Raw genomic sequence first — 24,648 nt, forward strand, 5'->3', positions numbered from 1 at the left:
TTTACATTAAAAGCACTCTCGCGGTTAATGGACGACTTCTCGTAAACGAACTCCGCTTGTGAATTATCGACGCCCGAATTTCTCGATGAACACGCTCCCTTTCCGATCTTCTTTCGCCTTCGAGAACCCATAAATTATCCTCGCCTATTAAAACTTTATCACGACCATAATAAATGCCGCGAGCAGATTCGATAAGAAATTTTCGAGAACTTTGATTGGAGAATTTTCGACTTCGCGTTAATCATTCTTATACGTCTGTTAACGTTTCATTGTGACAGGACTGTGTGTCCTTAACCCTTTGGAGTTTGATTTATTTGACGGCTGCGGAAGCGCAACTGCATTATTGGAACGAAGTTGAAATTTTATGTCAATTTATTATTCAATCATTAATTATACAACTTATAATTGGACCTGCAGACATGCAGCAAATTTTGATTTATTGTTTGTGAAATGTAGTGTGCGTCACGAGTGCGTCACGATGGTATAAATCAAACATGGTTCTGTGATTTACAGATTCTTTCAAATAAAGACGTAGAGTCTTTGGTACTTAAGTATTTTATAAAATAGGTACTAGTTAGTGTTATTAAATTATGTTGGAATTAATTTTTCAGATTAGTCAAACCTTAAATTTTTCGAAAATAGCTAAAATTTCTTTCAGAGACGAATTTCGTTCAGCAGAAAATCTGGGTCGCGCGAAACGCGAAAAGTGGAGAATAAAATTGATGACCCTATTAAGTTTGCGATATCAAAGGCTGAATTGTCCCTTTTTATAAAAACAATGAACGTTCGAACAATAACGGTGAGAGAAAGGTGTTCCAATAGTATGTATTCTGCATATCCTGAAGATATCTATTGTTCCCGCGGCTTGGAAGGAATGTACATTTACCATTGTCCAAACAGACATTGATTCCTTCAACTTCGCCGCTTGGCCCAATAGCTTTCGCTTCAGTGGCTACGTGCTATACAGCAACCTTCATTGAAAAGAGCACCGGCTGAAGTTATTGGAAGGATGAACACGAAATCGTGACTGGTGTTTGTACGAAAAATACAAACGACGACGGTCTGCACGGGATCATGTCCAATCGAACCTTCAAGCTTCGCTGCGCAACGATTTAAACCCGCTATCGAAACAAATATTATATTGTTTCCTTGGTCGACGAAATTAAAAAGTTATCTACCCACGTTCGACTGCTAAATAAATACGTAGAATTTTGTTTAACAAAAATTCTACCTATTGATTTTTCTGCTGGGCAAATGTTTATTACCGTATCGAAAATGGTTTATTAAATTTTTCGAATAAATATTTGCCGTGTAAATTTTCCGTGGAAATTGTTTAATTTTTGGGTTGGTTCTACGGTATTCGGGTTGATTTACAGATTTGAAATTTTTAAGCCCTAAAAATATCTGTCAGACTTAACCTCATCATACAACAATTATTATATACAACATATAATTGTATATTATATAATACGACAATTAAAAATAAATATTCCCTAACTAAATCTATAATGTTATGCACACGATGTATAAACAGAGCAAACCAAAATGGCGACTAACACCAAAGTCTACAACTACTTATTGATATTAAATGTCTGTCAACCTAACCTCATCATAGAACAATTATTATATACAACATATAATTGTATATTATATAATACGACAATTAAAAATAAATATTCCCTAACTAAATCTATGATGTTATCCACACGATGTATAAACAGAGCAAATCAATATGGCGACTAACACCAAAGTCTACAACTACTTATTAATATTAAATGTCTGTCAACCTAACCTCATCATACAACAATTATTGTATACAACATATAATTATATATTATATAATACAACAATTAAAAATAAATATTCCCTAACTAAATCTATGATGTTATACACACGATGTATAAACAGAGCAAACCAATATGGCGACTAACACCAAAGTCTACAACTACTTATTAATATTAAATGTCTGTCAACTTAACCTCAGCATATAACAATTATTATATACAACATATAATTATATATTATATAATACGACAATTAAAAATAAATATTGCCTAACTAAATCTATAATGTTATCCACATGATGTATAAACACAACAAACCAATATGGCGACTAACGCCGAACAAATACTTATAAACGTAACCTACAAAATTCCTAAAAAATCTCCACATGAATTTGATAATCAGCAAAACTACTTTGAAGAAGAGTTCATAGAAGAAGCTGCAGTCTACTTTCCTTTGGAGGAGACAAAACGCATCGACGCCTAGTTACAGCGAATTCCGACGCAGACGCACAGAGAAACGGAAGCTGAGGGAATATAAAGGGATGGAAGAAGAAGGGTGATAGGACAGGGAAACGTGACGGAAGAGAAGGAAGCCAGACTCGAAGGGTGCACGGCGTAATTTGAATTCCGAGTGAATTGAGTTCAAGCCTTGCTCGAAGAGATCGCTCGGTCCTGTCGAATAACGCCGACTCCTAGGCGTGTCTACCCTTAATGGAACATTTCCTCGCGTCCCCACCAATCGACCGTATAAATAAATAATTAAGACAACTCTCCGTGTGAACGCTCTCTTCTCTTTTTTTTACTCAATTTACATATCGTTCGATAACTTTCCGCGACGAATTAACCCGTTCGCTCCGTTAATGCGGCCACTTCGAAATGCGACGAAGAATTTGAATGGAAATGCCGAGGCTGTTTCGCCTGACTTTGGGAAAAATATTCCAATTTAGCGCGGTTGGGACTTCGATAGGGGGCACGGAATTTTGTCTACGTTCTTTGGAACTATTTTTATTCTACTCGAGGAAAATAACGAGGTAAGGATGCTGGATGTGGTATTTGATGCTGGGTTGTTGGATGGAGCTTTTGATCTTTTTAGTTTTGGTCTTCTTAGATTTTGAAATTTGATATATGTCGAGTTTATTAATTTGTGAGAAAACATAAAAATTCTGAAACTTGAATTATCATACTTTTTGCTTCTTTCAAAATAAGCAAATCGTTGAACAGAATCGCAGCAAACTTTTTACTGCGACAGACATTAATTACGCAGCGGAACTTTAACGAAAATGGCCGACAGTTTCGAAATGTTGTAAACATTACAACAAGTACTTCACAGAAGTTTTTACGGCTGCCATTACTGCACGTAGTTTAAAATCGTGATGGTCTCTATTATTGCTTTATCTATCACATCGCGTCATTACATAAAGTTAATTTCGCCATTAAATACAAAAATTGAAAAAACCCAGAAACATCAGGTTTATTTTTCAAATACCAAAATATTAATTAAATTTCATAATTACATTTAATATATTCCGTAAAACGCGTCTGGCTGGAATAATTATTCGCAAACTTTCAATTCGAAATGCGCCATATTGTCCGCGACGAAATAACGTTGCTCATACGAGTATAGTACTTGAAACTGTAGGACTGGCAGCCACTTGTCTGACACAACCATAGTTTTCTCCACTTCTGCTATCTCCCATACTTGAACCAACCTTTGTCCAAGTATTAGTGCGTATTCCACATTTTAACGAACGAACTTTCGTTACAAACGTATCTTTTAATTCATAATCTTTCAATTCATTTATACAACAATATACTCAATTCATTGCAAATCGAGCGCCTCAGAAATATTTTTAAAATACAAATAATTAATTGTCATCCATGCTTGACTTTCTACTTTGTGTGACACATGTGTTTATGAAAAATTACTTTAGTAAAATATAGCTCTACTTTGTTATAGTGATTCCTCTTGTTTACATCTTAAACTTTTGTCCATTGTGTCAAAGGTAGCCCACATAAGTATACTCATGTCATAAGTATCATAAGTAGCTCATATAAGATGGTTAAGCTAGCTGCAGGTACCTTTTATATTGCACATATGACGTTCACAAGGTGTACTATTTAGTAAATAATCGAGGTGACTAAATTACACCGAAATTATATTTAAATATGATATAATGCTATCCTCAAGTCTCCATTCCCAAGTTTAAATGAATCTAAACAACTCCAGTACCCAATAAAAATTTAATCCAAAAGTAAAAATCCGAAGAAGTAACCTTGCAGCATCAGAATCAATAAGTTGGTCAACTTCGCACATTTCCGTGCAACCACGTACTATTACCGGCTCTTAACACACAGACCGTGTTTCGAGGATTTCGACCGAAACCCAATTTAATCCCGCGATTGATCCGTTAACGCTCGCGAACGAGAGCGGCGTTCATCGGATTTCTCCGGAGCTTCTTCCTCCGGTCGGGCCGACGGAAAGTTTTGCCAGCTAGGGGAAAACAGTCGGGCAGAAGTATCCGGGGGCTGATTACTCGCAACATCGTGGAGGAGAGTACTTCAAAGACCGACGGAAGCTGCGTCTCGAATTAAAGAGGAACGAGCTTGGCCACGGGGACACCGCAAGCCGCTCCAGGACCTCGTTCGACCACGTTTCCCGCCTTCAAATCTAAGTTACAGACCCGGGCTACGGATAGAAGTTTTAAGCGGCCTGCGCCACGTTTCGGCCCTCAGCTACAAAGAGTATTAGAACGGACGGCTGAGAATTATAGTTCTCGAAACCGCACTGGGAGCCTCTTTTGTGAAGGTCCACTTGGCTCACCCTGCGACCGCCTGAATAGGGAAACGGAAAAGTATTTCGTGTATCTTACACCGTGTGAAATGCGTCGTTTTATTTACTGTTGTGCTCCTGCATGGTCTCGGATAAATCTGGATTTCGTTCAGAATATGTGGCTACTAGCTGCCATACAACTTGTCAATTGTTAGGGATTTTGGAACTTGGTGAGCTAACAATTTGGGCGTTTGCGGATTTGGGCTACTGTGAATTTGTGAATTTGGAGATTTGGGAACTTGAGGTTGGGGTAACATTTTGGGGATATATGGATTTGGACATTGTAAATTTCAGAATCTTAACATTTTAGGATTTGAGAATTTCAGGACGGGTTAACAATTTAGTGGTATACAGATTTGGGACACTATGAGTCTGCATCTAAAAATCTGATGACTTTAGAAACCTTCAGATGTGGAGATGGATGTAGAATTTAAAGACATAGACTATTGCAATAAAACAAAATCTGTTACAATAATGTCATTCAGCACTCCAAACCATGTCTCCATTTTCTTTCCTAATAATTACCAAAAGTTCTCCGAAACAAAAATCTCACAAACGTATTCCTTTCATCTCGATCAAACATCCCGCACAAACCTTTCCACCACTTCAAATACCCCGTCCCACGGTTCGACCCTTCAACTTGCGAACACCCAAAGCTTGCAGGGAAAAAACAAAGCAACGATTCCAAGTCCCCGTTCCACCCCGTGGTGTTACAGTTGTCTTCTTAGTCGAAGTTAGCTGGCTCCATTGATCCTCGTCTGAATCGCGGCCAGCGTTCTCCCGAGGGAACTGTGACCTTTGGCTCATAGGAACGTCTCGAGGAAGCGTTCGTGCGACGAAGATGGCGCACCGCGCCACACGAAATGGCGTTTTCGCTTTAATTTGAGACATCGTGCTCGCACTCGTGCCTCTCGAGTGGTCTCGTGTCTGTGCCAGTGCGGTCCAGAACCTCCACTTGTCTGAGTTGCGTCCAACCCTTTTTTCGCGATTCACGGGACGTGTCGACGTGAAATTCCTACGTTTGTACAGGGTGCTTCAAAAATAGCGATAATGCGGCTCGCAAAAATTGGTCCTCATTTTCCTTACTCAGCAATTTACTGCAGCTTCGTTGTTGAAATGTAAGCATTGAAAATTGGAATATCGACTTTCGGTTTGAACTGATGGCTAAATAAATTTTTTCGCAATAAGAATATGTGATTTTCGAATCGTACAGCACTTTTGAAACACTCTATATATTTTAAATAAACATTGAAACCTCTGTTTCTTGACAAAAGATATAATTTTTGCTTCCACTACTGAAAGCTAATTTTTGAAGGGTTGAATTCTATACTTGAAGAACAGAGTTTTTGGAACAGCCTGTATAAACGAACCCATCGAAGCTAATTGTTGGCCGTTTTTTGTCAGTTTCGCGCGTTCAAAACTGTCTGAAGTACGCGACGAAATCTGGTCTCGCGATTCGCCGCTCAATAAGGGGTGCCGAGGAACAATGAACCCCGATCGAAGGGCTCCTTTCGCCATCGATGAGAAAGGGGACATTTTTATTCTTTTGAACGTTTGTTTACGGTGCTTGCTTTTTTAGGGGAGTCGGAGGACGTGTTTGCACGATGCGTGCTCCGTCTTCGTGGCTGCCACTCGAATACGGGGGTGAATGCGTTCGAAGAACGGCTTTTGATGCACATGCAAGTGCCGGGAGAATTTAGAACCAATTCTGTGGTTTTACCATTCTTCCTTCTGTGTTTTAGCATTTCAAAGATCATTGGTTGCAATTTTGGCGTTGAGAGATTTTACTTTTTTATTTTGATTGTTTGAGAAAATTTGAAAATTTCATAGTGAAAACTTAATAATGTATGAACTTGGAAATTTAAGAAATTGGAAACTTAAAATGTTGGAAATTAAACTTTGGAAGTTAAGAAACTTGCAAATATAGAAATTTTGAGAACACATACACTTAAATATTTAGAAACCTGCAAATATAGAAATTTTGTACCATGAAAATATAAAAATTGACAAATTTACAAATCTGCCAATTTGCAACTTGAAAACCTAAAAGTTAAAAAATGTCATTATTTAAAAATTAAAAATCTTGAAAATTTAAAAGCTTGAAAATTTGAACCCTAAGAACTTGTAAAACTTAAAACCTTGAAATGAAGAAATTTGAAAGCTTTGAAGTTTTGCTCCCCATTTCCAAATGTTCGAATCGAGAAATTAACTAGCCATGCACACGAGTGCGCGTTATTTGCACCCTCATAGACCGCATAATTTTCAAGGAATTTCCCGACGTAAAACTATACAAATACAAAGTCAAGTATTCGGATTCAGAACCAGTTTGTGCCATAGCTCTGATTGCATAAGCTTCGTCTGTGCAAACGGTATAATAACTTACGTGAAAGCAGACATCAAAGATGTTTGAGAACTGTTGATATTACGGATAGCTACACTTTAATCGAGACACCAGTTTGAACAACGTTAAACGTACATTCATTTCTGAACGTGGTCAAATTATGCTATAAATAAATTATCTCATCTACAGAAACTATTATGATCATCATTTATAATGAAGTTTATATCTCAACATTATTTGCAGAGACAAATATGTTATGTTTATTCTTAAATGTTAAATTCAGTGAATTTATACAAATGTTTATAATAAAGTTCATATCTCAACATTATTTACAGAGGTAAATATGTTATGTTAACCCTTAAATGTTAAATTCAGTGAATTTATACAAATGTTTATAATAAAGTTTATATCTCAGCATTATTTACAGAGGTAAATATGTTATGTTAACCCTTAAATGTTACATTCAGTGAATTTATACAAATGTCTATAATAAAGTTTATATCTCAGCATTATTTACAAAGGCAAATATTTTATGTTAACCCTTAAATGTTAAATTCAGTGAATTTATACAAATGTCTATAATAAAGTTTATATCTCAGCATTATTTACAAAGGTCAATATGTTATGTTAACCCTTAAATGTTAAATTCAGTGAATTTATACAAATGTCTATAATAAAGTTTATATCTCAGCATTATTTACAAAGGCAAATATTTTATGTTAACCCTTAAATATTACATTCAGTGAATTTATACAAATGTTACAATAAAATACAGACAAAATTATAATAAAATTAAATGGATGGAACTTAATTGTAGTATTTAATTTCCCAAAGTATGCTTCATAAACAAAGTATATAAATTTGCAATATTATTAAAATTATAAAAAGTAGTAAAGTACCAAGTGTTAATTCCTAGACGTGTTCTTTCGTCTCCATATTTAATGAGACAACCCCCTATAAGAGGGGGTTCGATTCTAGACGTGTGTCCCAAGAATGAAGAAACTTTATCGGGTCATGAAGTGTGACTGGTAAATGAAACGAATAGAAAGACGACGCGCTGGCTCGCAGATAGCTGGCAGCCAGCAAATACACGAGATAAGAAAAAAGTTGGAAGTGAAATATAAGTTTGACGGAGAGAGATAGTACGAAGGGAGGAGAAGCTGGTATTACCGGGAATTCTAGAATATGGCCGGGGAGAAGTTCGAGGGGGAAAAACACGGGGCCATGCAGACGGATAGTACATTTTTTATTCGGGGCTCAAGCTGCGCCGAGAAGAACTGATGGACCGTGGATTCGAACGATAGTTGATTGTAGCTTGCGAATCGGGATGAGAATAAATCGTGGACTCACCGAGCAAGGAGATTTTTTCCTACGACTGCCTGGCGATACGGATGTTTCGTTTTATATGTTGTTCGAACGGGAATTGAGTTCGTAATACGATCGCTTCTGATCGCGTGATAAGGGAAAGGGGTGAGTTTGTAAGATGCCTGTAGAATAGGTCATGGGCAGTTTAGGGATTTGGGAATGTGGAGATTTCTTAGGTTAGGATAAACTTTGATTTTGGGGTAGACAAGTTTCTATTTAGATTTTGACATTTTTGGATTTTTAATTTTTCGATTTTTCAACTTTTTAGTTTTCTACTTTTCGGGTTTACAAATTTCCCAATTATCTATTTTCAGACTTTGTAATTTTTCAATTTTTTAGTTATCGAATTTTGGGACTTCTGAATTTTTTAATTTTCCAACTTTTCTACTTTATAATTTTCGAGCTTATAAATTTCCAAATTATCTATTTTCAATCTTCCTAATTTTTCAATTATTCAATTCTCCAATTTTCGAGCTTACAAACTTCTGAATTATCTATTTTCAATCTACCTAATTTTTCAATTTTTTATTTCTTCAATTTTCTGACTTCTGAATCTTCCAAACTTTCCAACTTTCCAGATTTCCAATTTTCAAGTATTTAAGTTTACATACTTAAGCATCTGAAAATTTAAAGTTTAACATGCTCTACATATTTTTGTCTAAATTCATGTCATGAATTAAACATAAACTCATTGTGAAAAAACAACAATAATTTTTACTTCATCAATCTTTCAAGAAAAATTGTTTACAACCAAAACACCTATAAATACAATTTAAAATTCATACATATGCTTATTTCAGAATTTGCCAATTCACAAGAATTCCCAAAATTCAAAAAAAAAATTGAAAATTTTTAGAGTAAAAAAAAAAAGGAATAAAGATCAATCGACAAACAGTTGTAAATCATAACCGAACCTGAATATTTGAAGCTGGTAGCATTCCGTTCGACATTCATCGCTATTTTCCAACTCTCTCTCTTCCCCTCTCCCTCTCTCTCTTTATGGATGTTCCTCACTTGCAAAGCGACGACGCCGAAAGATCGATCGGCTCCCCTCTGTCAAATAGTAGAACAGTCGATCGTTCGTCGTTTCGATCTGACGTTTTCGTGTCTGATAAGTTGGATTTACACGCTCATAAAATTTACGTAGACTGACCTATACTACTGCAAAATCAATCATCGAAAATTTAACCCAATACCTCTCCTTTTCAATTTATAAATATTTAATTTCCATACTGTGGAATTTTATTTTTAAGAAGTTTAAGTTGAATAAATGTGATGCTTTTTTGTTAGACTGTAAGGTAGTCTTAATAAAATTTGAACGTATATTGTTTATTTATTCTTGAGAGTTGCGTGTAAGGACTTTGTTAAAGTATTATTATTGATGTACTCTATAATTGTACAAAGTTTAAACGAAATCGATGTTTCGAAGATTGTAGCATAGTAGTGGTTGTTAGATCACTTTTGTAATTACTGAAACAAATATGATAGACATCTCTGTAAAATGAATATCTCTCAGCAGGACCTTAGTGATTACTTTTCTTATTGATGAACATGGTTCACATTTTCACGAGCCAATAAAAAAATCGTGTTGCGTATAAATCATCCAAGAGATGTCCCTCCGATCAGAATTTTGATTGAGACACTAATAATCCACAGAAACAACAAATATCTATATAGGACGCACATCTACAAACATACACAACAAATATCTATATAGGACAAATATCCTTCTTCTCAGCAAGACTTCGAATTTATCTCCCCTAGTAAACCCTCCCTTTAGAACCCAATAAAAAGATCCCACTACCAAATCGCCAAACGTCCTCCAACCTCCCCACAATTTTAACTCCGATAATCGACACAACGCGAAACAAACATAGAATAAATATCCTTTCACAAAACGAACAGTTGATTATCCCTAGTGATAGGTGTTTGCACGAGCCAATAAACCGTCTAAATGGCGTCGATCGATTTGATTGAAAACGGGCGACGAATTTCGGTGGAATCGATTTGAATCGTAATCAGGCGTAAATGGCGACAGAAAAGGTAACGTTTTAACGTGGTAATAAAAAGGAGGAAATGAAAATCGTCAGCGAGCGTGTAGCCATCGCATAACTCTGATAATAACGTGCAGAAGCGCGAACTCTGTGCGCAGCCATTTTCAATGGGGTTCCGAGCCGGACCGTCGGGGTTTATCGTTGCTCGGCCACGAAGAGTCGGTGACGCGGACGAATTTATCGATGCTACACGTCGATTAGAATTGTGCGGAATCGGTGAACCGCGATTCACTTTTGCTTTTCGAAAATCCTCCTCCTCCTGCTGCTACTCCATCGTCCGTCGAGCTTTTCAGGAAAAACGGCCGGCGAACGATCGCTCGACCGAGGAATCGAATGAAGGCCGATTCGCATTCAACGACGGTCGAAAACCCCCTCGATCGTGTTGCTTTTGATTATTGCCGCGAACCGGTCCGCCATTGATAAGCCTCCAATGCTCGACTTTTCATGGAACCGTTTTCGTTGTAATGCAAATTTTAATGCGGGATAAATTGGAGAGCTTCTTCAAAAGCGGCACAGATCTTTTCAACGAGTCGACCTTTCCGTCGAGGTTTTTTTTATTCCGAAGATAAATAATAATGAGCTTTCAGATGGTTACAGATGAGTTTTACTTCGAATTTTTATATTTTAAGTTATGAAGCTTATTCTTATTATTTTTTTAATTTTGAAGTTTATAGTATATTAGAAATGAAAGAGATTTTCTGGTAAATTTTCATGGGTTAAGTTTTTTTAATGACTCGTAACTCCGGTTGAACTCACGCGGTGCTTAAAGTCAATTATATTAAAGAAAGTGGATAGAAGGGAAAAAAGGGGGAGATCAGAAAACTCAGAGAAACTTCAAAGGGGAGCAAACACGTCCCACTTTCCCCTTTGCAGCTTTCCATTGACCTGAATTCCTCGCTTTTCTGCCGCCAACATACCAACGTTCCTTTTCCTATCGCTCGAGAAAAACTTTTCACCGTCTATTCTGCCTTTTGTGCCTCGCAACCGCTATCATCGTCATATTTTGTTTTTGTATTCTTCCCTTTTTTTGTCTTTCTCCTTTTTTTTCAAACCGCATATTCGCTGCCAGGTGTGCATAACATCGAGAAAGTTTCTCCCTCTTACAATCTACCCCATCCCCTCGGCCAGCTTGATGTCGCATCAGCGTGACATTATTTTGCGCGCTTATCTCACGTTATATTTCACTGTTTACCCCGGTTGAATGTTTCACTGGATCGTTCAAGTATTCAGGTCGGTCGCTGCTTTCTCCTCTGTTTTATTTTCAGAATGATTAAAGTCGAATTGCAATTTTTGTTGCGGTCGACACGGTTTTATTTTATTTCCTTTTGTTGGACAAAAGAAGAAATTGCTGGATAGTTTTGTCAAAGTATATTATGTGATTAGGAGTTATATCGCCAACTTTGTAGGTTATGTTTGTAGACAAATTTGTAGGTTATGTTTGCTTTCAATTTTTTTATCAGAGATTTTGCAATTGGGGTTAGAATAAGAAGTCAATTGTATTTGACTATTTTATTTCATATCTTTCTGGACAAAAGGAGAAATTGCTCCTGGGTAGTTCTGTCAAAGTATATTATGTGATTACGAGTTATATTGCCAACTTTGTGGGTTATGTTTTTAGGCAAATTTGTAGGTTATGTTTGCTTCCAATTTTTTTATTAGAGATTTTGCAATTGGGGTTAGAATAAGAAGTCAGTTGTGTTTGACTATTTTATTTCATATCTTTCTGGACAGAAGGAGAGATTGCTCCTGGGTAGTTTTGTCAAAGTATATTATGTGATTAGGAGTTATATCCCCAACTTTGTAGGTTATGTTTTTAGGCAAATTTGTAGGTTATGTTTGCTTTCAATTTTTTTATCAGAGATTTTGCAATTGGGGTTAGAATAAGAAGTCAGTTGTGTTTGACTATTTTATTTCATATCTTTCTGAACAAATGGAGAGACTGCTGTATAGTTTTGTCAAAGTATATTATGTGATTAGGAGTTATATTGCCAACTTTGTAGGTTATGTTTGTAGACAAATTTGTAGGTTATGTTTGTTGTCAAATTTTTTGATCAGAGAGTTTGAAATTGAAGTCAGTCATACTTGATTAAAAATAGCCATGTAATACAACTCTCCATTTATTTTCATTTATGAAAGTTACATTTAATTTATTTATTTGTTAGATGCGTCTAACTGAATGAAAAAGATGCATGCATAGATATAAGGTTATAGGGATTGTTTGGACTAATGGTAACGTAAATGTCAAAGAATCGACGACATTAGTCACTCGACGATAATATTGATTGAAACAATGGGCGAAGCTGTTCAAATGTCAATTTCCATTTGCATGGGTTAGAATTAGCCGTGTTTCACGAAACCACGCATCAATCGACAAGCGAACGAAACGTATCCAACCAATTTCTCTCTTTCTGTCTCTCTGCGGCTGAGTTGTGCTTTTTCACGTGGGAATACCACGGGTTTATTTATATGTTGCACACGGAAATTGCTGTACATAATAGCTAGCCATAGATTATATCGGGTGTAACGGATGTCGTTCGATAAATCATTATTGCGAGGGCCAATTATGATAATTACAACGGTGGAACGTCGATAACGTTATTTCGATGACCAGTCATGTATTAATGTTTGTGAACGTTGCCTCGTTCCTGTTAATTTCTACAAAATTATTTGCGTCGATTGTCAGGTGTGTTTTTATTTTTTAAATTATTATTTTTTACTATAACGTTGCTTATTTATTATCAGAAAATTAAAGTTTGCAATGATTGTTACTTTCAATAAATATTTAATTAATAATCTTGATATGTAATCTAACATCACACATGTATCTTCATAAAAAAATAATTAAAATTTGACAACTTTCGTCCATCAACTTTTCTTAATTTGAAAAGTACACTAAATATTAGGAAATGCTTCAAGAAATAACACTTACGATTTCGACTAAATCGCTGAAGAAGATTCGCATTTCATCATGAAGAGCACACAAGACTGTCCAAACTAAAATCACGACACGTTTATTCGCGAATCACAGGGACACTGAATAATACAAGCTAGATTTGTTTTCACGACAGCCTTCATTGTATGTCGAGTCCTGAGGGAAGGACGTTAACAAACAACGATATGATTACTGCAAGGTTTACCGAAACAGTTTCTACGAACAATAACAGCGGACTTAGACAGCGTTGGGCAGATTAAGTGACCGCCGAGGAGCTCACGGGCAACGGTGTACACCTTGCGTGTTGCAGTGAGGTTAGAGCAATCTAGTCTCTAATCTATAGAGATAACGCTGGCGAATCCTCTCATTATTGCGATATTGAGATTTCAGATTTTGTAATTTGGAAATTGGGGAAAATGGAAATTTGGGAAATTGTGGATTATTAATTGGGAAATTGAAAATTTATTAAATTGGGAAATTGAGAAGGTAGGAAAGTGGAAAATTGAGGAAGTAGGAAATTGAGAAAGTCGAACATTGGGAAGCTGGGAAATTTGGAAACTGAGAAATTGGCAAACTGGGAAATTGGGAAACTGGAAAACTGGGAAATTGGAAAGGTAGGAAAGTGAGAAAGTGGAAAAGTCGAAAAGTGGAAAAGTGGGAAATAGAGAAATTGAGAAACTAGGAAATTGGAAAAGTGGAAAATTGGGAAACTGGGAAATTGGAAAAGTGGGAAATTGGGAAACTAGGAAATTGAAAAAGTGGAAAATTGGGAAACTGGAAAATTGAAAAAGTGGGAAATTGGAAAAATGGGAAATTGGAAAGTGGGAAATTGGGAACGTAGAAAATTGGGAAACTGGGAAAGTGAGAAATTGAAAAATTAGAAAATTGAGAAATTGAGAAATTGAGAAATTGAGAAATTGAGAAATTGGAAAAGTGGGAAATTGGGAACGTGGAAAATTGGGAAAGTAGGAAAGTGAGAGATTGGAAAATTAGAAAATTGAGAAATTGAGAAATTGAGAAATTGGGAAATTGAGAAATTGAGAAAATAATAACATACAAAATTCACGAACCTAATCTTGCAAACGGCAATATACCTAGAGAATTCCTTCAAGCAATAAAAACGTGCCAAGTCACCACAGAACCACTAAATCAGTAAAAATGAAAGTAGACTTCAATTTTTATTACCACATTTTAGTTTTATTTCTTACTTTTCTCGTTGTTGCGTTCGAAACTACCAATCGGCTTACAACCAAGCGTGCAGCTGCGCGATATTTCGTCGCGAGAATAATCCTCCAGCAACTCGAACGTCAGTTTCCATTTGCACGCGTGGAATTAACGGTAGAAAAACGTATCGATAGACGAGCGGATCAGCCATGCTTCTGATAAATTTGTGGCGGATCTTTTACCACGATTCTTTCCCAGACAAATAGTGAAATGCGACCGTTCGCGGATAAAAGGCTTTCAGCCGAGGCTTCTTTTTGATCTTGCTGAGATTTTTGCCCGGTAAGTGATGAAGGATCGACTGCAGAAGAATATTTTTCGTCCGGAAAGGCCAAACGTTGCTTTCCACTTTACCGTGGTCGCTAGAAATGTTGCGCGGGTGATACAATATTGCAATTTACTTTTATTTCTGATCTAGGTATACAGTTGGGACTGTATAGAGAAATTTCAGTTGAAGTTATAGGTTTGTGAATGGAAGGTTAGATCAATGTATGTGAACGTAGATTTTGATATTGGTTTATAAGATTGCACGTTAACGTCTTTGGCACTTTCTTGTTATTTGGTGCAATTCTCTAGCTATATAGCCGTCTAGTATTATAAGTACTATACGTCTATAAGTATCATGAAAGGGGGACGTAAGAACATGTAAGAATTTCAAGAAAGAAATAGTATCAGATTATGAGTGTCCTTCGATTAAACGTGGCATATAATTAGAGATCGCTTAAATTCGAATTGTACGGTCACCTAATATCGCGCGAATTTATGGCCGCTTTCGAAACGGATCATTTCACGTAATTGATGATGAAATGTTTGGATCGGTCGTTTGAGTGTTTGTCGATAATGTGCAACATTGAATAACGATGCCAATGATATATATATGATTTATATTATACAATTAATGATTATCAGAATGGATGTTCTACTACCATGATTCGGTTAAATAATTGTGAATTATACGTCGATTTTTCCGTATATTTATGAAAACGTGACATCGTTTTATTATTCGGTCGTCCAAAACATATTACAACGAGAAGGGTTAATAAAGCGAGTAAACATCCTAATCCCTTTTTACCCTCCATCAAATAATCTCAGACTTAACTCCTATCGCCATTAGCCCGAGGTAAAGTAACAATTTCGGCGTTGAAAACGCGACGAGCGTCGCGATGGCGCCGCGGCGAGCGCAGACATTTACGAGGGCAAGACGAGCCCGAATCGATTAACTTAATTAGACAATCGCCTAATGAATTCCACGATAGCCACCATTAAGCGACCGAACGACGACCGGCTAACGTGCATTCTTAATCGTTTTCTGGTATACGATGTAGTCAAAATGAAGCCCGGTATCATGGACCTCGTAAATACCGCTTTATCGTCCCTCCGTTTGCCACCTCTAGACGCGAGAAAAGCATTTCTGGCTAAATCGCGCTTCTAATGTACTCGATAACAACGTATCATTAGCTTGTTCTGCGCTCGACACTGTTTTCTATTTAGCTTTCTTACAGATAACCTAATTATGAACGAGATAACCCACGCTTTGAAAAATTGCACGCTTCGAGAGGAAATACTCGAGAAAATTCTTCAAGATTTTCCTCTATCATGTTATTAGAACACTGTGCTATTATTTATACTGAAGTAAGTGTCACTTTTAATGTACATTCTATGTTGCATATAATATGTGTAACATATGTAACATATGCACTGTATGTGACATATGTAACATATGTATTGTATGTGATATATGTAACATATGTATTATATGTGACACATATAATATGTGAATTATATGTGACACATGTGACATATGTATTATATGTAATACATGTGACATATCTATTATATGTAACACATGTGACATATGTATAATATGTAACACATGTGACATATCTATTATATATAACACATGTGACATATGTATAATATGTAACACATGTGACATATCTATTATATGTAACACATGTGATATATGTATTATATGTAACATATATACCATATGTATTATATGTAACATCTAATGTACATGCTTCTTTAATTTTTTTTATAAATATAACGTATGTCATTCTTGTTACATATAATATATGCTACCGTATCTTCAATTTTTTTTATAAATATAATTCTTCCTTCTTTTCTTACAAATATACAATGTATGTCACTCCTTATTTTTCATGAATGTAATGTAGTATGTAGTAATTCATAGCCAAATGAACATCTACGAATTTCTCCCTCCAAACAACTTTATATAGCAACTCTAAAAAAATTGAAGTGGAATATTTGTAAAAATTACGTAAAATAAATTTTTGAATGTAAATGAATGTAAAAGAGTTAGGAGAACCCCAACGAAATCCGTCAGAGGATCGATATCAAACAGGGATGCCCCTGACAAGCCTTTTCTTCCCGAAACTTTATTCTGCTCGATGCTGAGGTCGATGGAAAAATTGCTCGTTAAATTAAATTCCTGCGGTGGTTGGCTGCACTGCCTACCGACTTGTCCCCGGATAAAAACGAGCCAGCTTCAAATTGGTTCGAACCTCTCCTAACAGGGTCGATACAGTTTTGTTCCCTCTTCCATGAGCAAAAAAAATGCAGAGACAGAGAGCAAAATTTGATCGTTTTGATATCGTTGTTCGAATTGTCCGGCAGAATGTTCCGGTAAAAATTGCTTTTAGAATATCGTGTTTCGATTCATAAATTTTAGAAAACGTCGATATTGGGTGTCTTTTATTGATGTTTGATATTGTTTGATTTTGATTGATGCGCGAGAAGAACCGTGTCACGAACGGTAAGCACAATCTACTCTGCTGATTGCTTTTCTAATTGCGGTATTTTTATGTCGTTCATTTTTGCGGTTTCGAAAAGTGATACTTTTGCAAATTACGTTTTCAGATATGGACTATGGTCTTTGCATTCGTTAATTTTTAAATTATTATTTTCTTTCAGATTTGGGAATTTTTTAAAGACTATTTGTGCAATAAAAATTTATTATAACACATCAAGGCTCATTTTTAATTACCGAACGATTAATTCTTCATTTCATAAAATACTGACTAACATAAATTTTTGCAATAAATTGGAGCTTTCGTAAAGGTTATAAATTTATAAAATTTATAGTCGAGCTTTTTCCGTTGGAACGCTAAAGAATTTATTGATAAACAGTTTCTGATATCGATGCTATAAAATGTCATTGTACTTCAAGGTATAAACATTCCTGTTTCGATGAGAGATAAATTATTCTTTCTGGGACGTGAAATGCGTTCATGCGAGGCAATACATAGTTATCGCACAAACAATTTACGTTCACAAAAATTAAATTGAAAAAATCATAATTCAATTGAATAAAATTGTAAAGTAAAGTTGTTATGAATTTATAAATATTTTCACTTACCACAGCAACTATGAAGATTTTTTCTTGCAGGACATTTTGAAGACGCCATTAAAAACTCCATGAAATTAACATCTGTAATCATACATAAAAAAAATGTTAATAAACATTAAAATTTTATAATAAAATTTATAATGGTTGTCAATACTCTATCAGGTTGACATAACCTCAAAAATCATATAAAGAAATATAATTTCAGTAAACACTAGACTTATTCAAATTTTCAATAATGCTTTCAGAAATGTAATACTAGGAGTTCTTCATAAAATCTTCATAAAAGATAGTAATGGATATGTTGATAATAATGGACAACATTTCTAGCTTGTCTCAAAACTGACTTTGATATCTAGGTACAATTTCAGACGCCATCTTTTCTTATATACTTTCTGCCACAAAATGTCATGCTTCACAAATTCAACAACACCAGTCATTTCACATAAATTTGATTTTATCTAAAGAAACACACATTCATAAAAGAGTATTCTAACTGAGAACATCATCCTTAAATTCTGTTACAAAAATTGTTTTTAACCAAACAAAGTGATTAGCGAATTATTTGAAGCAGTTTCACCATTCATTTTAAATAAATTTGATTTCACCCAAAGAAACACAGATTCCTAAAAAAGTACCCTAACTAAAAACATCCTCCTCAACTTTCATCATAAAAATTTTCTACCCAACTGATTCTCGAATTGTTTGAAACGATTTCAAAACCCCGTATATAGGTTCCCAAGCTTCTAAACTTCATTTGGAGAAATAAGTCCGTCTTTCAACGTGCCTCAGAGGCTCTCGTCGAGAACAAGGTCCGCCTGAGAGACATTCCTGAACACGTCCTCCGCGTGTCTGTCATGAAATTCCAGGGCGGCGCGACAGCCAGGCTGCTGGCACTCGGCTGAATTTTTCATTAAATTAACGACGCAACAGGTCGTGTATGGCGCGTCGAAGAGAATTGTTTAAATGTTGCACGAAAGAAGCGGCGCGATCTCCTTTTTTCCCTTTTTTTATTCACCCTCGCGCCCCTCCGACGTCGACGTCGAATTAACGCGCAACAGGTGAGTCTCTGCGCTGTCCGCGCATAACTCAGCGAGACGGATATTTCGAATTTCTCTTTTTTTTTTTCACTGTCACTCTGACGTATCCTATCTTCGAGCAAGCCTGCGTCGAATGCGTAAAGAGGGTGTTCTTGTAATTTTTTTGTTGGGGATATGAGGAATTTTGGGGGTTGGGATTTGGGGGTTTGGGTATTTGGGAGGTTGGGAATTTGGGAGGTTGGGAATTTGAGGAGATGGAAATTTGGTGGGATGGAAATTTGGGGGGATGGAAATTTTGGGGAGATGGGAACTTGAGAGATTGGAAATTTGAGGAGTTGGGAATTTGGAGAGTTGGGAACTTGAGAGATTGGAAATTTGAGGAGTTGGGAATTTGAAGAGTTGGGAACTTGAGAGATTGGAAATTTGAGGAGTTGGGAATTTGGAGAGTTGGGAACTTGGAGAGTTGGGAACTTGAGAGATTGGGAATTTGGGGAGTTGGGAACTTGGAGAGTTGGGAACTTGAGAGATTGGGAATTTGGGGAGTTGGGAACTTGGAGAGTTGGGAACTTGAGAGATTGGGAATTTGGGGAGTTGGGAACTTGGAGAGTTGGAAACTTGAGAGATTGGGAATTTGGGGAGTTGGGAACTTGGAGAGTTGGGAACTTGGAGAGTTGGGAACTTGGAGAGTTGGGAACTTGAGAGATTGGAAATTTGGGGAGTTGGGAACTTGGAGAGTTGGGAACTTGAGAGATTGGAAATTTGGGGAGTTGGGAACTTGAGAGATTGGAAATTTGGGGAGTTGGGAACTTGGAGAGTTGGGAACTTGGTGAGTTGGGAACTTGAGAGATTGGAAATTTGGAGAGTTGGGAACTTGAGAGATTGGAAATTTGAGGAGTTGGGAATTTGGTGAATTGGAAATTTGGAGAGTTGGAGAAATCTAGAAACCCCAGCACCTAGGAACCTAGAAATCACCTACCCTTCACAAACTATAAAACCACAAAAAAGTAAACTATCAAACAAGTGACGTGAATCTCCATAAACCCACATATACCTAATATATACATATTTGCTGCCTGAAATTCCTATTTGAATTGTAGCGACGTAAAGAAGCCAGAAATGTATGTTTCTTCAGCAAAGATCGGCTAAGGAAATCGATAATCGTGGAAAGATCTGTAGAATTGAGAAGAGCTCGGAAAGGGAACAAAATATTCTTGGTAAACGAGATGAGCTTCGAAGGATGAAGTAGGTTCGATGGGATTGAAACGATAGCACAGTCGACTTTCACGATGAACCACCTCAGACAAGATTCCACTGTGTTTGTAATTAAAAAGGAATTAATATTAAGAAGAGAAAGCGAATAAAGGAGCAGAAGTAAAACGAACTGACGGGATTTACGATGGCTTTCCTTGTAATTGAAATATGTTTGATGAAAATGTTCAATGAGTTGCGGAAGTATCGTAATAAAAGACTTCAAAAGCTATTTAAAATACGAATAGTGATGGTTCAAGTACTTATATAATACTCTAAAGTGAATCTATATTTATGGGATTTACTTGGGAGTTCATTAAGCTTCTTAGATCGAAATGGTTTACTGGTTAAACTTCAAATTGTATTATTTATAATAATTTTTAATATTTAATGGCATTATAGAAGTTATTATAAGGGTGCTGTAATATTGGTTGCTTAATTGACAATTTATTACATAATTACGAAAATATTATCATACTTCTAATTTATGAGATATATACTTTTGTTCATAATCCATTATAATTTTCTTCATGAGCCATAATATTTTATTATTTAAAAATATTGGTAATTTTGTATTTATGTACAATGAACCAACAACACTATTCATATATGAAATTCACTTACAGCAGTCATAATAAAATGAAGTACAATTAAAACCACCCTAGATACTCATAAAGATTTGCAGACATATTTCGAGTAATTCTAAACAGAATCTGTGCCAAATAAGATAATATATTATTCAAATAATCGTTTGAGTAATTGCTGTTATCTAATACTCTCGACTAATTCAAGTTACACATAGGTTATAATACTCTGCATGATGTACTGCGTGTACATAACCTAACTTTCGTAAATCGTACCGGTGTGATTTACGAACCACAATTTACCTTTAAATATCGACTCAAGCTTTACGACAAAATCAATATAAAATACTCTGCAATAACTGTACTCTAAAAAATAAAAGTACAGAATGTAACTTCATTATTATAATAAATTTTGTTTTAAAATAAAGTTAGAAATAATATCAAGTTGACTGTGTGTCTAATACTTGTCTTCAATATTTCTCACAAAATAGAGAATAATTATGACATTTTTTATTTGTGTCACTGACTTCTTGTTCAGCTCATATTTTTATATTTAGAAGGTTATGTAGATATGTGTCTAATACTTGTCTTCAATATTTCTCACAAAATAGAGAATAATTATGACATTTTTTATTTGTGTCACTGACTTCTTGTTCAGCTCATATTTTTATATTTAGATTGTTATGTAGATGACTATATATTTTATAATTTATAATGTGTTCTAACATTTAAAAATTGTAATGATTTTCAAACTTGTACTCGATAATTGTTGCAGCAAATACAAAGAATATCAACCCTTCAACCCTCAAATTAAATAAAACAGCCTCTAAAACAATTTAATATATTAGACCTAAGTAAAAAATGAATGAAAAAAGATTTGAAAATTGAAGTACAAGGTTGAGAGCAGTATACGTCGAGGACAAATTGTGCAGCGTCGCAACCGAGCATATGGGAATATTTTTCTCGTTTCAGGGTTGAACTCTTACCTGTGCAAGAGTTGACACCGGAAATGGAGAAGTCGAGAGATCTCGGGGTGACCAGCAACAAGTTGTGAAGCCAGCGACATACCAGCAGGTTTCTTCCAACGCGTAGACGCGTAAAATTTTTCATTCGCCAAGTGCTTTCTTCTTCGTGCTATCTCTCCTTCTCTCTCCGCCTATTTCTTTCTATTTCTCTCGCTCTCTGTTTGTCTTTCCTTCTCCTCTGCGATTCTCCAAAAACGATCGAGACCGTTTCGTCTCGTCTGGTAGCGCGGTGCAACAGGTAGACACTTAGTAACCTTCTACGAAGCAGAATTAATTTCCTAGACACGACGCGCGTTTATCAGGATGGAACGAGTGAAATGGAGTGACGACGTTCCTTCTTCGGCGAGATTAATTGAAAAACGAATTCAAAGATGTTGGGAAATTGTTTATCTTCTACTTGCGCTTCGGGGAGAATCCCATTAATTTGCGCTTTAAACGTTTCTCGTTAATTTCAAATTGTAGTCCTTTTAACATGAAATTGTATTCAAAGAAATTCATGATTTGTTTCTTTTAGAGTGGATATAATTTTTGATAACTTTTCTTGTGCAACAAGTATATATTTTTGGAGGAGAATAACTAAAATGATGCATTCTATCATTTTTTTAAATTCAATACTTAACATAATTATGGAAATGTTTTCACACACTCTATTTAATTCTGAAGAAATAAATTGCAAGACAACCTCAACTACAATTTTAAAACTAATAAAAAAAATTAATGAATTGAAGAAATTTAGAATTTATTCATTTTGTTGTAGTCTTTAGAATTTTCTTATTCAGTGACCATAAAAAAATTTCGTTTCTATATTCAAAATTATATTCCTCAAAATTGAATGACAAAAAACAGTACATTTTATGTATCACAAAAGAAATTACAAAGACAGAACAATTTTATATAATACAAAAAAGTTTAGTAAAAAAAAATTGTGTATTAAAGACAACATCCTAAAACAATTACAAATTTCAGTAAAATTTTGTTTATAAAAGAAATGTGTGCCTGCGTGGAAATAAAAAGCGTTCCTCGTAGAAGCGTTCTTCGTACAAATAAAAATACATCCGCACTTGTTGAGTCGTGACTAAAATTTAAAACAATATGACGAACACAGGGAGTATCGCAATAAATCGTGGCAGATTAGGTAAGTATATCCTCGTATGAAGGTAATAATTTTATCGTGCACGCGAGACCGATAACGACGGGAAAAAATGCAAAAATGGGGTCGAATGAACGTGGTAATCCCACGATGAAACGTTTCTACACAGGGTTACCGTCCATAGACAGAAACGACAATGTTCAATATGTCGGTAAGGTAATTTCCTATGAAAGCAGCGTGCAACAGGTAGAGTACGTTGCCTAACCCGAACCGTGTCACCCTAGAAATTCTCAATCAAACTGATACCCCTGATTTCGTACGGCTCTATCAGTAACCCAAAAACCGTTTACCGATACATCTCCCTTAACCACGCGAGTCTACCTTATTAACTGATCAATAAGCTGTAACAATTTAATTCGACTAAGCTCCACTAACTCAAATTTGAAACGAAATTCAAAACTATTACCGTGAAATAATTTAAGAATCGAAAGTTGACCGAAGCGCTTACGTAATGTAAAATGTTGAATTTTGGTAAAAATTTAAGCTAAATTTGTTTCGGAATACGGTCTCCGTTCCGCTTAATTTCTGTCGGTGACACGGTGCCGCGAAATTCGTCGAGTTCACCACTGATAAATGACTGGCGTCGACAGTTTCAAGTGGAACGAGTCAACCAGTGGTCAGACCAAGAATCGTATCGATTTTTCACGAGAAGCGCATGACCCGGTTTTTAGCGCACGCTTTGTAACGATCCTAACGGTCAGTCACAATTGCACCGTGAAATTCCTGGAAATCGAGTCCGATCGAACAGAACTTTGCAGTACTCGAAGATCACCACAGCAGGAGACGTTTCTCGGCTCGAATAACGTCTGGAGAGACTTTGATCAGAGAGCACCGGGCGATTTCGAAACTTCCGGATCACGATGGACCCCGTCTGGAGCCCTTCAATTTCACCAGGGCCAGACTGACAACTTCTAATTAACGCGATACTCGCGTTAGCTTAATTAGAGAGCCGTGGAAGACGAGCGAGAGAGAAAAGGAGAGCGACCGAGAGAGGAGCAGAGAGACAGGAAACGATTTTGAGAAGCCTCGAAAGACATCGAACGCGCTGGTACTTGTCGTTGTTCGCGATTTATCGTTCCGTTCGCGCACCGACTCACGTGACCGCATAATTGATCGTGGAAAAAAGAAGCGTGAGACAGAGAGAGAGAGAAAGTTGGCGGAGACGAGCAGAGAGAAACGAAGAAGAGATTGAAGAGAGGAAAAAAAAAGAAGAGAACGAAGAACACGAAGCGATCGCAGAGGTGTCGAAGGACGTTCTATGCCTGTCTCTGTCTCCGTAGGTACTGAAGCGCAGTTCGATACCAAGAACGGTTATATTCCTGCCCCTACCCCGCCACGGTCGAGCGGTACGCATCGCAAGATGGCTGGCCATGTTTGCAAAATGGCGCTTGCGCGTGCAATTTCTACTTCAACCAACCTCTCGCCCTCGTCCTCGCGCTTCGTGTTTCCCTTCCTTCCTCTTTGCCCTTTCCTCTCGCGCGGAATAGCGATGGGCCCGATCCTTGTTCTAATTTGCGAAGTTCACAGTCCTCAAATTAGTAATTACCTGTAAATCTGAACTGCTTTACTTTTATCCTTGAAGGCAACTTTTCGCGATGCAGGTGAAATTGATTTTAAAAATAATTCGATGTACTTGAAACGTGAGAGAAATTTTTTGTAATTAAGTTATTTTTAGCGGAGGTTTATGCAAAATTTGCATTGGGAAAT

At 36.2% G+C, this 24,648-nt stretch overlaps 1 long non-coding RNA gene across 2 annotated transcripts in view; it reads right to left on the reverse strand.

The window, feature by feature from the left end:
* The window catches only part of LOC143264574 (uncharacterized), a 242,815-nt gene extending 218,607 nt beyond the window's left edge, over positions 1 to 24,208 (reverse strand). For both annotated transcript variants that reach the window (XR_013038333.1, XR_013038332.1), the window contains exons 1-2: positions 21,753 to 24,208; positions 17,907 to 17,978 (exon numbers count right to left, since the gene is read on the reverse strand). This is a non-coding gene — a long non-coding RNA (uncharacterized LOC143264574). The remainder of the gene's footprint in view (positions 1 to 17,906; positions 17,979 to 21,752) is intronic.
* Between the last annotated feature and the right edge of the window lie 440 nt (positions 24,209 to 24,648).

This window comes from Megachile rotundata, chromosome 6 (genome assembly GCF_050947335.1).
Source record: "Megachile rotundata isolate GNS110a chromosome 6, iyMegRotu1, whole genome shotgun sequence".
Lineage (NCBI taxonomy): Eukaryota > Metazoa > Arthropoda > Insecta > Hymenoptera > Megachilidae > Megachile > Megachile rotundata.